The sequence below is a fragment of the Camelus bactrianus genome, chromosome 3, assembly GCF_048773025.1.
Source record: "Camelus bactrianus isolate YW-2024 breed Bactrian camel chromosome 3, ASM4877302v1, whole genome shotgun sequence".
Classification (NCBI taxonomy): domain Eukaryota; kingdom Metazoa; phylum Chordata; class Mammalia; order Artiodactyla; family Camelidae; genus Camelus; species Camelus bactrianus.
The window spans coordinates 67,092,896-67,106,584 of NC_133541.1; positions in this window are offsets into that span (position 1 = coordinate 67,092,896).

The following is a 13,689-nucleotide window of genomic DNA, read 5'->3' on the forward strand; positions in this document are numbered from 1 at the left end:
CATTTCTATGGAAAAAATTTAAAACAAATAGTGTAGTAGAGAAATCTTGACCCTAAGATTAATGAAGCCATAGATTGTTAAACTCAAATGCCTAAATGATTATATACAGAAAGATAATCTGTTCACAGCATGTGAATAATCACATGATTCTTAGTGGGAATTAACTTGCATTTTAACTGTCGCTGGTAATGAAGAGTTGTGTCTTCTTTGTCCCCTTGTCAGTGGAAAGGATGCTTTGCCACAAATGTAATTCAAGTTTTTACCATAAAAATGTTATCCTAAAAATCTTGGTTATAGGGTGTCCTTTTTGAGGGTGTCCTTCTTTGTGTTTATCTCTTTGTTTTTGTTTTTTGTTGTTTTGGTGTTTTAAAATAAAACTGTTATAACTGATTGAATAAGGTTCAAGGTTATGCGTTTCTGAAAGCCAGCCTGAAGGTTGAATTAGGGATAACAACTTTCTCTTTGAAGAGAGGAGCTGAATTTTAGTTCTTATTACTGGAAGTGCCAGGGTAACAACCCACAGTCTTCCTTAATATAGTGGATTCCATTTACATACTGTATCCTCAAGCCACCTCTACTATAACTTTCTTAGTGTTTTCCTTTAAAATGATGCATCTTTCACTTAAATAAACTTACTTTAAATGGAAGTTTTTGATAATGACTTCAGATGAAAGACCAGAAATCCCGGCCACCATGGATGCAAACCATGAAAAGAAATAATCATGATGTCAGCAGCCTTAAGTGAGTAGGTCGTGGGGCCCAGGCCAAGGTTCACAATAGCTTACACCTGGTAAGAAGTAAATGTACGCATGCGCCAGTTGTGTAGCCACTACACATGCTCCAGCTATGTAAGCCTTATCAAGAAAGTAAAGGTACACATGCGCTAGCAGCATTATGTAAGTCGTATGAACAAATGAACAATGCGCATGCGTGGGCAGAATAGGTAAAAGCAAGACAAGTGCGCCACGCGGGCGGCGCCATCTTGTTGAACTACAATAAAGTGCTAAGCGCCGCCGCCCGCCGCGCTTGCACACCCGCTCGTACTGGAATAAAGTGCTGTTTTGCGGCATGTCGGCTTCTCGCACATTTTTCCAGTTGGGCAGCTCACCTCCTCGAATCCTTCTTCAGCCTCCCTCGGCTGACAGATGAAAACAAGAAAATATGACTGAATTCCAGCTAGAAACTGGAAACTGCCAAGGCACCAAGCCTAAGGCTTTCTCTCTGTTGGTGTCTCTCTTTTTTTTGGTAAAGAGTTAAAGTACTAAATGGAGACTTTGACTTGATAAAATGAGGAGTGGAAGGAAACTGAAAAGGGAAGAACTCTCTCACAATTCCAAATCACCTCCACCTTAGAAAACGAGATAGTAAAACCAACCAACCAAACGCCCTAAGTTTAACAACTAGGGATGGTTGAGTACAGTTTTTCACATGAGATCAGGCTGAACCTATGACTTAATCTCCCAAAGTCTTCCCCTTGGGGATTCTAACTGGGGCTGCTGCCACCACGATGGCCTCCAGGTGTGTCCTCCTGGAACTACTGGCTGAAACAGGAACATAGCCTCCCTTCCTTCCCCTGAGGACACCTGAGAAGAGACTGGACTTTAAGACTTTATAAACAAATGGGAAAACAAAGGAAATAAATAGAATCACTTAATTTGCCTTTCAACTTTTGGTTTGGAGTTCCTTTAAGGCAGTGATTCTCAAACTTTAGCTTGTATGGAAATCACCTGGAGGGCTTGTTAAACCATTGCGTGCTGGGCCCACCCCCAAATTTTCTGATGTAGCAAGTCTGTGTTGGGCCCGAGAAACTATATTTAGAACAAGTACGTAGGTGAAGCTGAGGCTGCTGGTCTGGGAATCGCGCTTGGAGAACCACAGTCCAGGGAAGACGCTGTTGTGGTCAGAAGTCTCCTACCTGCCCGCCAATATTTGAGGTATGTGGGGACACTCCTTAAGGGATGGAGCCTAATTCTAAAATGGAAAGGCAGCTAATTTCATAAATAAGGTGGAATTTAATTCTCTCTCTCTCACGCTAGAGCAGTTCAGCTCTTTCCTCCTGTCTGCCCACACGTCTCCCTCGCACTGAGCTTACACAGCCATATTTCCTGAGTCCTAAGGTGCCCGTTTCCCACATTTTTACATCTCTGAAATTGGCATGTGTTTCCCAGGCTTTGTTGGTCATGCTGCAAATCCAGTCGGAGTTGTTCAAGTTACCATTGCTTCACGAGTTATTTGAATTTTGGGCTCGGCACGAGTGGTTTCATTGCTATTTAAAATGTCTTTGAAATGAGGAGATTTGTGACTGAGCGTTGAAACAGAACATTACTATGTACAAAGAAAAGCATGAGACTAGGGCAGTGGGGCTTATATTTGTTACTGACGCAAATATTTTGCCAATAGAAGGATGATAGTAATTCCGTTTTTTCAAAAAGAGCTATGATATTAGAGTTTTAGCTTAAAATAGTAACATTTAGAACACACTCATTTAAATGACGGTGAAAATGTTCCTCTCACCTGAAAAATAAGGCATCCATAGATTTAAAAACTTTCTTTAGGGAAATACGTAAGAAAAAAAAAAAGTGAAGAGATCAGCTCAAGATTGCAGTTCCCCACATGGTCCTCACGGTACTGGCACCTGGCCAAAGTGAATTCCTTAACTATCCATGGCAAAATAAGAAAGTAAGGACAATTTGATTTTTTTTTTTAATGAAGCTGTTTTAAATGTTTTCAATTTACAGTTCTAGTCTATGTTCTGAATTAGATGCTTTCTAATTTTTTAGAGTGGAGGGAGTTAAAATACTCTTTAGTTCCAAAATAATGATGTTAATATGTAACAGGCTCTTTTTTCCTTTTCCATACTTCCTTTTAAAGCATCACCTGTGAACTTTACAAGGCCTATACAAAGAGGCTACCCATAAATAGATGAAGCTGAGCTTTGTTTTGCTACTGAGGTACACACAAAAGTATGGCCATAACTTGGCGTTGAAAGCAGAAGAAATTGCCAAATCCCTGAGAATACATGAAGTAAATTTTAAAGCCATAGGATGATCATTTTAGGCACTGCAGCACAGTTTAATCAACATTACTTTTCTTTTTTTAAAATTTTTAATTATTATTATTATATTCTTAATGAAAGTGCTGGAGATTGAACCCAGGACCTCGTGCATGCTAAGCATGCGCTCTATCTATGAGCTGTATCCAGCCCCCAACATTACTTTTCTTAATGGTTCAGGAAACAGTGGTATGATGTACAAATGTGATGCTTTAGATTTGATCAGTCATCCCAGCACCTAGATGAACCCCTGCTCAGTGTCTATGTGCATCAATATGTATTGATGACTGAAGGACTTGGATTGAAACTCCTACTTGGATATCATTTTACATTTACCATTGTGGCCTTGATAGAACTAGTAGCCCTGCCTTTGTCAGGGTGGTAACTTTTAAGACAGACCCACGTTTTGGGTGGATTGGAAGACCAGCCAAGGACAATATTAAAGGACAGTACAAAAAGCCCTAAAGCAATAAAGAAGACTCACATAGGCAGTTTCTGTCGGTGAGGCAGTTGCTTATGAGGGGAGGGCATGTTGAGATGGGTTATTCTTATACAGCTTGGCATATGGTTAGTACTAAAATGTGTTGATGAATGTATGAGCAAATACAGCATTTGAAAATTTCTCCCAATAAGAATTTTTTCTCACGAGCTAATAGTTAGGTTTTTTGAGTATTAATCTCATTACTCCTCCACGGCCAAACAAGATAGCAATCAAATGGTGTGAGAAGCAAATCACATATTAACTATGAAAGCATGAAGTGGCTCATATGTCATCAAACGAATTCAGATTAGAATGAATGAGAATCAGGTAGGGGACAGTTAATTTCTTAACAATTGGACTATGAACTAAGGAGAAATTAAACATATTCTCCTTTTCCTTTCTGTCCTCATTTATTTTTGTTTTGGTTTGTTGGGGAGATGCTGGCTTCATTTGCTTTTGATGATTGTATTCTTCCTGGGAGAAATGGAATACTGATGACTAATACCTGGAAAGCGGATGACAGGTACGCTGAAGTGCCAAGAGGCAGAGGTGTCATATGTTTTGTATGTTGAATACAATTTTCTAGGCTGAGTTATATTTGAAATTTATTTATATTTGTTCTTTCATACTTCCACAAACAGCTGAAAAACCAGATCAAGTGGTTAAGCGTGGAATCACATGATTTAATATCTCATAGACACAAGGGGTCAGCATTTCAACATCGATGGCTGGGTTGAGGTCTTGCCTTCAGTTCTGCTCTGTGACGGTGTGATGTGCTTATGGGCATGAGGGTGGGTTGGGAAATGAAATTCGGTTTGTATCTTGCACATCACTTTCTTTTCCAGTTTAGAATTTTGATGTCTCCCTTTCAGATTTAATCATTCTGCTACTGCCGTGGGAAATGGTGTCTAACAGTGAATCTTCCCAGTCTCACTGGCCCTCATGGTTTCAGCAAATTTCAACTACTTCTTGAGTTATATTAATTTTCCTTTCCCTAGAAGACATTCTTAAACTGAAGAATCCATTATCTATGCTTGCTTAATACACTTCTTGGATTATTTCCTAGACTGCACTATTTTATTGATGCCAATCTGCCAGGAAAGGGGGCGATGGGGGTGAGTGAGATTGTACATTGATTCTGGGCTATTTGGGGCTTTTGACTTAGCATTGGGTTTCATGATCATTGTTCTTTGATCTGCCCTTTCTCCACCACTCCTAACTCAGTACAAGTACATGCTATGATGTCTTGGGACATGCTATATTTTCCCCATAATTAAAAAAAGACTACATACAGTAAAATTCACTCCTTTTGCTGAATAATTTTATGAGTTTTAACAAATGAATCGAGTTGTGTAGAACCACTACAATGAGGTAAAATTCTATCACCCCCAAGTATTCCTTTTTGCTTCATCTTTGTAGCCAACCTCTCCCTCCATACGGACCCTTGGCAACCACTGCTCTGTTCACTGTCCCCATAGTTGTGCCTTTTCCAGACATTATGTAAATGGAATTACATGATATATAACCTTTGAGTCTGTACGCTGTCACTTGCCAGAATGCATTTGAGATTTATCCATGTTGCGATAATTTGTTGTTTTAATTGCTGGCTAGTATTCCATAATGTGGGTGTACCACAGTCTGTTTATCAATTTACCAGTTGAAGGACACTTGGGCTGTTTCTGGTTTTTGGTGATTATGAGTAAAACTATGATAAACATTTACATACAGGTTTTCTGTGAAACAAAGGTTTTATTTCTCATGGGTCGAGGTATGAGTTAAAATACCATTTAGTTTCAAAATAGTGTTAATACACAACAGGCTTTTTTTTTCCTTTTCTTTTCCACAGTTCGTTTTTTTTTTTTTTTTTTTTTTAATTTTTTTTCCCCTAACAGAAGCACTGGGGATTGCACCCTACCACTGAACTATACCCACCACCCCCTTCATACTTTCTTTTAAAGCAACAACCATGTGCTTTACAGGGCTGCACAGGGAAGCTCCCCATGAGTAGATGATGCCAAGTTTCATTTTGCTACTTAGATACACACAAAAATGTGTACTTGCTAGGCATTGCAGTTGAAAGCACCTAGGGGTGGAGTTGCTAGGTCAAGGATGTTCTGTATTTGCAATTGTGTAATTGTGTAATTATTCTCTTCAAAATCCTTCCAACTCTCATGAAAATTGAATACACATATAGAATCTAGAGTCCTGCACTCAGAGAATGTTCATGCATTTATAGAGTTAATGCTGAAACAATGATAACATTTTTAAGCCAGAAGAGATTTTATATGAAATTTAGAATTTGTTTCATGAATGAGCATTTGAGGCCAAGAGAAAGGAAGGAGTTTGTCCAAGGCCATTTAGCTAACCAGCTACACCTACATCTCTGATCTTCTGGTATTGTTGCAATTCAAATTTTCTTCCAATTTGGTAAATAATTATGTTGGCCCCAAAATAGAAGTAAAAAAAATAGTGATTAACAATGTAGGCTTTTATAATGCTTTTAATTTATTTAAAGTGTTTTCACATTTGCCATAATCTGTCCTCTCATCTTTCCCATCTCAGTTAACAGCACCACTATCCACCCAGGCAAGAAACTTCGTTATTATCTTTGATGTTCTGAGCACAGAGAATTCCCTATCACTGAGCAGACATTCAATAAATATTGAGAGAAAGAGTCCTTAGACAAATAAATGCACCTGAATATCTAAAATCTGAGTAACTAACACTGCTTTTCATGTCATAGGTTGTAAAGATTTTCACATGAACAATTGGGTCTCAAACATTTGGCACATAAAGCATTGGATGTCTTTTGGTGTGCTTCCTAATTTTTAAGGTGATCTGAAATAACTGACCATATTTTATAATGCAGTAAGATATTTTTATCATTCATTTTGCACATTTATCCCCTTTCTTTATGGACGATTGATAAGGTTGTTACTATGTGCCAGACCTGGCACATGGTAAGAAAAATGTGAACAAGGGTTACCATCTCTGCCCTTGGGGGGTGTACAGAATGGCAGGAAAGGCATACTGAACAAATCATGACAAATGACCCTTGTCACGTTAGTGTGCTGAGTTATGGGAGTGTGTAGCGGGCACGTTCAGCTTGGTCTGGGCTGGAATCTGTAGAGCCTACTCTTTGTCAGAAGGGATATAAAAGCAGGGGAGCAGTGAGCAGGTGCAGGGCATGCGGGTGCATGTTGGAGGCAGAGGGAATGGTGTGTGTGAGCGAGGAAGGAAAGTGGTGCATTAAAGACAAACAGCAATAACCCCAAACCTGGAAGAAGACCTGTGGGATGGGATCAGGGTTGGAGAAGGAAGTGATGTGAGATGAGACTCAAAAGACGGCCAGGAAAAAAAAAACACAAATGAACTTGTTTACAAAACAGAGACAGACTCATAGACATAGAAGGCAAACTTACAGTTACCAGGGGGAATACAGGGGAAAGAGAGAAATTGGGAGTTTGAGATTTGCAGATACTAACTACTAAGTATAAAATAGGAAACAAGTTTTCACTGTATAGCACAGGGAACTATATTCAATGTCTTTTAGTAACTTATGGTGAAAAAGAATATGAAAAGGAATATATGTTTGTACATGTATGACTGAAACATGCTGTACATCAGAAATTGACACAACATTGAAAACTGACTATACTTCAATTGCGGAAAAAAAAAAAAAAGGCAGCCAGAGCCAGGTTGTGGGGTCCTTGACGTCCAGAGTAAGGATTTGGGACTTAATTCCAACAGCGATAGGAAATAAGGGTTTAAATAGAAAATGACGCAGTCACATTTTCACTTTTTTTTTAAGTGGGCACTTTTTTTTTCTCAATTTTTTTTTTTAATGGAGGTACTGGATATTTAATGGAGGACCTCATGCATGCTGAACATATGCTCTACCACTGAGCTACACCCTCCCCGACTCCACATTTTCACTTTAAAATAAGACTGGCTTCTGTGGGGAGATTGACTGTGGGAAGAGACCAGTAAGGCGACTCTATTCAACATGGTACTGCATCACAAATCTCTCCAAAACTTGGCTTACAACAAACACTGTTTCATAGTCGGTGTGGGTCAGGGGAAGCTTGCCTGTGTCACCGGTTTGGCCTCCTTAGGCTGTGACCCAGGTGTCAGCCTAAACTGCTGTCACATCTGTAGCTGTGGACGAGGCCTGTCCATGCTCAGGCACGTGGCTGTTGGCCAGACTCAGCACCTCAGGGATTGTTGGACTGGGGGCTTCAGTTCCTCGTAGCGGTTGCTAGAAGCTTCCCTCAGTTCTGTGCCATATGGGTCTCTCCACAGGGCAGCTCCCAGCATGGCAGAATAAGCCAGTGAGAGAGAGAACAAAATGAAAGCCAGAGTCTTTTTGTAACCCTCTCAGAAGTGACAGCCCATCATGTTGTCTGTGTTCTATTTAGAGAAGTGAAAGGACAGAGGATTGCACAACAGGGTGAATACCAGAAGGTGGGGATCACTGGGGATCACTTGAGAGGCTGCCACCATGTGGCTATTGCAATGGTCCAGCTAAAAAATGATGCAGTTTGAACTTGGGTGGTCACGGTAGGGTTAGAGAGAAGTGCTAGTGTCCTTCCTCTTGGAAAGTAGGAGTAATACTTAGAAGATGGAATCAGCAAAACTTGATAATCACTTGGATATGGTGGATAAAAGAATGAGAGGTTTTAAAGAAGGCTCCAGATTTCAGGCTTGAGCTCCAGAGGAGATGCCAGTACTATTCACTTAAAATGATACACTGCCAGAAGGGAGAGATGCCAAGCTCAGTTCTGGACATACTAGTTTTCAGGTGCCTGTGTGGTTTCTAATTTGAATATCAGATCGGTGGTTCCATATTCAAATTTGGAGCTCATAAGACAGTTGTGGGTCAGTTTGCATTTGTCACCATAGGGGTGGTAATTAAAGCCTGTCTTAGGTCGGGTTCCCCACGAGCACAAATTTCCCAAGTGATAAAGTGGTCTCTGGGAATGAGGTGGGTAGACTCGAATTCCACCCTGGCTCCTGGATGCATACATTGTGAGTACTGGAGACAGAACAACACATAATGACCACTGACTGGCATAAGGTATATGCTACCTCCTGAAAGCAGCACCCCAACCTCACTGGGTGTCCTCTCCAAGCTGTAACCTTAGTTGACCCTTCAAGAGGCTGTTCCAGTCACTATCAGGACAGCACGTCTGGGTTATGCAGTATGTTGGAGACCAGCAGCAGTGTATTTTTAGTTTGTACCAACATACCAAGCTGATCCAGCTGTGAGCCAGGCCTGGGGTTTTTCCTCACCCATCATTGCATGGGCTCTCAGGTATTATGTAACAGAACAATTCTAGCATGCCCACATCTCTGGGCCTTTAGATCTCCTCCTCAGAACTCTGCTGAGGCTACTCTGGCATCTTCCTCCCATTTAATGTGAACCAGCTTTGGCTTTTTTTTTTTTTTTTTTTTTTTAACACCAAGGTCCTAGAAATCATCCCAGAAATGCATAAGGACCATCTCCAGAGAACCAAGGAGAGCCCTCTGGGGGCGCCTTTGAATGCAAAAGCAGATCGAAACCAGGGGAGTGGCACACAGACTGGTAATGGTGATTTGAGGGGACTGCAGACCACCAGTGGTGTCTCCTACAAAGCCCATAGGAGTGGATGATGTGGAGAGAGGGTAAAGGGAGAAGAGCAAGGACTCCAGACAGAGCCCCTCCTCCCAAGACCTCAGTATTCAATGGTTAATAAGAAGGGACTGCCAACAAATGAGACAGGAAAAGAGATGGTGCCCAGGTAGTGTTCTATGAAAAAGGGGTTATTCCCTTGAATTGGCAGATGCTGAGTCATGAAGTAAGCTGAGAAATCAAATACATTCAGTGGATGTAATATCATGGGACAGTGACGACTTTGGCAAGAGCAATGACAGTGGGACAGTTGGCGCAGGAACCAGATTAAGAATGAAGAGTGGGAGGAAAGAAATTGGAGCCAAATTAAAAAAAAAAATTAACAGAGGAAGGAAGGAAATAGGATGATGGATGGAAAGGGCTATGGGGTTAAGGAGGGTTTTATTCTGTATTTGATTTTTTTTTTTTAATTTAGGGAGACATGAGTATGGCTAAATGCTAGTGGGAAGGAGCTTGGAGACAGATGGAGAGGGGAAAAGTGGGGACAGGGGGAGAGTAATTGAGACTGAGCTTCCTTGGTGCGTAATTTTTGAGAAGAAAAATCTGAAGCAGAAGAATCTAAGCCTGGATGGAAGAATTGCTTTGGAGGATCAGGGATGATTAGGTTTGTTTATTTAATGGAGGTACTGAGGATTGAATCCAGGACCTCAGGCTTGCTAGGCATGCGCTCTGCTGCTGAACTATATCCTTCCCCCTGGAAGGATTGCTTTTGATGGTAAGAGGCAATCTCCACATTGAAATAGGAGGGAGGAGGATGGGATAATTTAGAGATTTGGTGGTGGGAAGTTGAGGTCATATGATTCCAATCTGATGGCTTATTCTCCCTGAGTAGGAGTTAAGGTCATTTGAGGAGAGTTAATGGGTCAGAAGAAGTAGAGGTTTGGATGGTGGACAGTGTCAGAAAGAAAGCTCAGCTAGTGTGCGAAAGCTGGGCAGATGACAGCAGCAGTGAGGAGTACTGAGAGTGGCGATGTTAAGATACCATGCAGCTCAGCAGGGCCAGGGTTGGCAGAGGGTGGAAAATACTTGTGTGGAACATGGATCCACTTCCAACCCTGGGGAACTTGGAAAATTAGAAAATATGCAACTTCTACTAAAAGGAAAGTGGTGTTAGGCTTAGTTAGAGGAAGGTTAGAGATTAGGTTAGAGGAAGTTAGGGTTAGTTAGGGGCAGAAAGGAGAGAGAAGATAAGTTTGAGGATATGGAGTTTATCGTAGAGCTGGGGTTTCTAGAAAGTAAAGTGAAGGGTTTGGGAGCAAGGATTAGAGCACGGATGAAGTAGGGGAGGAGAAAACAGCATTGTACAAACAAACACAAATACTCTGCTGTAATTTTTTTTCTGGTCTCCTGTTTGTTTGTTTTTTTCGATCAACAAAGGCACCATTCTTTTCTACTCATCAGTATAAACTCCTCCTTAGCCAAGGCAAGCCAATTGGGATGATTTGTAAAACTGAATTAAAGTACATCTTACTAGGAACTGAAGTTTATTGGTTGCTCAAGTCTAAACTGAGGTATTGCTTTTTTTTTTTAAATTGAAGTATAGTCAGTTACAGTGTGCCAACTTCTGGGGTAGCCCATAATATTTCAGTCATACATGTACGTACATATATTTGTTTTCATATTCTTCTCATTGTAGATTACTACAAGATAATGAACATAGTTCCCTGTGCTATACAGAAGAAATTTTTAAAAATCTATTTTATATATAAACTGAGACATTGTTTTTCAGGATAAATTCATGTTTGGGCATTAATATATACCATTTTTGCTGTGATTATAACTAAATATGAGATCATTTCCTCTCTCCATCCTTGACCGCTGACATGATTGAATGTTTTGCTGTAATTTTTAAATGATCTACTTTTTGTTTTTAAATGCAGCATATGTAACTGTTCATCAAGAATTGGCTACAGATATTTTTGTCCTCTATTTCTGTCAGGTAGCCTCATGGTATCATGAGTTTCAAGACCATTTGGGTCAGAGAGGCACATAAATTGATGGAGAAGGGTGGAAAAGTAGACATACCTCTATCTTTCAAAATAAGGACATATTTGCAGCCGAGAATTTTTCACTATAGTCACTTGTCTACTTCATTAAACCTGAGGAAGTGCTTTCAAAAATAAAGAATGAAAAGTAGATTGGCTTCAAGTTATTGAGAGGAGGGTGTGCTTACGGGCTCTGTAAGCAATAAGGTGCCACAAAACTCCTTTCTGAGCTTGAGTAGGATAGCTCTTGCTGCTCTGTGGAAGTTGGAGGGGAAAGGAAGAGAGTGGAGGCAAAAGAAAAGTGATAGTTTAGGTAAGAAATATCAAGAGTCTAGTCTATACAGAGGACCAATATACAAGATGGTAAAAGAACGAAACTCTTTTTTTCTCCTCTACTTTCAACACTTCTGACCCCAAATGTGTGGGAGTTTTTCCCACATGAACCAATTTTCCAACTTTCTGGACACCAGTTAGGTGTCCTACAATTCAATTGTGACACTATCTGGAGTTAGCATAGACCGCACAGATTAAGGGCTCAGTCCCCAAAGATTACATTCCCCACTACTTCAGCTATAAATCAGGGGTTCCTTCAGGTTTGATAATTTGCTAGAACAGCTAACAGGAGTCATGAAAACTATTTATTTACTATATAAGCAGTTTACTATAAACAGGATACAACTCAGGAATAGCTAGATGCAAGAAATGCACAAGGTGCGGTGTGAGAGAAAGAGGGTGGAGCTTCCATGCCCTCCCCAGGTACACACCGTCCCAGCATCTCCATGTGCCTACCAACGCAGAGGTTCTCTAAGCCCTTCTGGTTAGGATTTTTATGGAGGCTTATTACACAGCCATCATTGATCAAATCACTGCTCACTGGTGATTAAATCAACCTCCACCCTCAGTCCTCTCTCAGAAGGTCAGGGGATGGGGCTGAAAGTTCCAGGTCTAATCACAGTGTTGATACCTCTGGTGGCCATCTTATTAGCATAAACACAGGTATGGTTGAAAGGGGCTCATTGTGAATAACAAAAGATGCTCCTCTCACCCCTACCACTCAAGAAATTTCAAAGGTTTAGGAGCTCTGTACTAGGAACCAGAGATGAAGACCAAAATATTTATTTCTTATTATATCACAGTACCACACATGGGGATGAACTAATAACTATGGATATACAACCCACACTTGATTGACAACTGACTAAACTGCCTAATTGCTCAAATTATACTGGAAAGTTCATTATTCCTGATTTTGTTTTTTCACTACTCCCACTTCAACTTAATCCTTCCCCATGTGCACCCAAATCTCTTTCTGAGCCATGTGGAATTTGTGTTAAAAGGAACAGCACGTTTCCTGACATCCATAACATTAGGGAGGAGGGATGGAAAACAAGTGCATAATTACTGTTATGTAATCACCATTGGAACTGATTCTTCTAGCCTGAAATTGGCCCTTGGTTTCCCCTGGTGACATTTCAGACCTTCATTATAAGTGAAGAACCCTGGTAACCATGTCACACATTTTCCTGTAGTCTGAAACGTATTCATTTAATGACATGATGACCTTTATTTATCTACAAAATGTGACACCATTAGCTGTTAGCCAAACATACAGAGTGAGGTTGTGACAATGACTTGGAATCTCAGAATTTAGATGTTTTTCTTAACAACATGTGGGCAAAATGAACAGCAATTTCCTCTATCTTGACTGATAAAGGGTGAATATTTCTTTTCTTTTTTTTGGGGGGGGGTATATATTTCTACTGCACACCTCTATTATGTATCTGGAGTCATTTTTATAAGAAGGAAACATTGGGAAAAAGGAGCGTGGGTGTAACAAGAAAAAATTGGTAGAAAATAGTCTTTAAATTGTCACTGGAAATTGGTGAAAATAACCTACTTGTTCTTTGATGTTTAACTATATACTGCTATAAAAATGGTCAAATATTTTGTTTTAAGTGCTTAGGGGTAGAGAAGGAGGTGGAGGAGTTGGAACTTGGAACTTCAAAATAATAAATGTACAAAGAAATGGAAAGTTCTCCAGATTTTCTAAAGGGATCAAAGAAAAGTGAACTAATAGAAGTGCTTCTGGCCACAGAAAGCAAAAAAAAAAAAAAAAAAAAAAGAAATTGTTGGCTGGATGCTTTGCTGACTCTGCATCTGGGTGTTAGCTTGTGGGTGTCACTTCACTCTGCTGATCACATCTTAAAGGATCATTAGAGCACCTGGAATATTGGCAGGGTCTATCAGATCTGCCCAACACCCATGAGGCAGGCAAAGTATGATGGCTAAAGACTGGTTAGAACTCAAGAAAGAAGTCTCCAAAGAGCCTTTCTCCAAGTTGCTTAAGACTTTATCAGGTTGATGCATGTTTTTCTTGTTAGAAAAGAATGATTTCTTTATGTTTCTTGGACTGTTCCTCAAAGAGAAATGTAGCTTGAGAAGTCTGATGAGATACATTTATATATTGCATGATGATTACCACCATAGCATTAGCTATCAT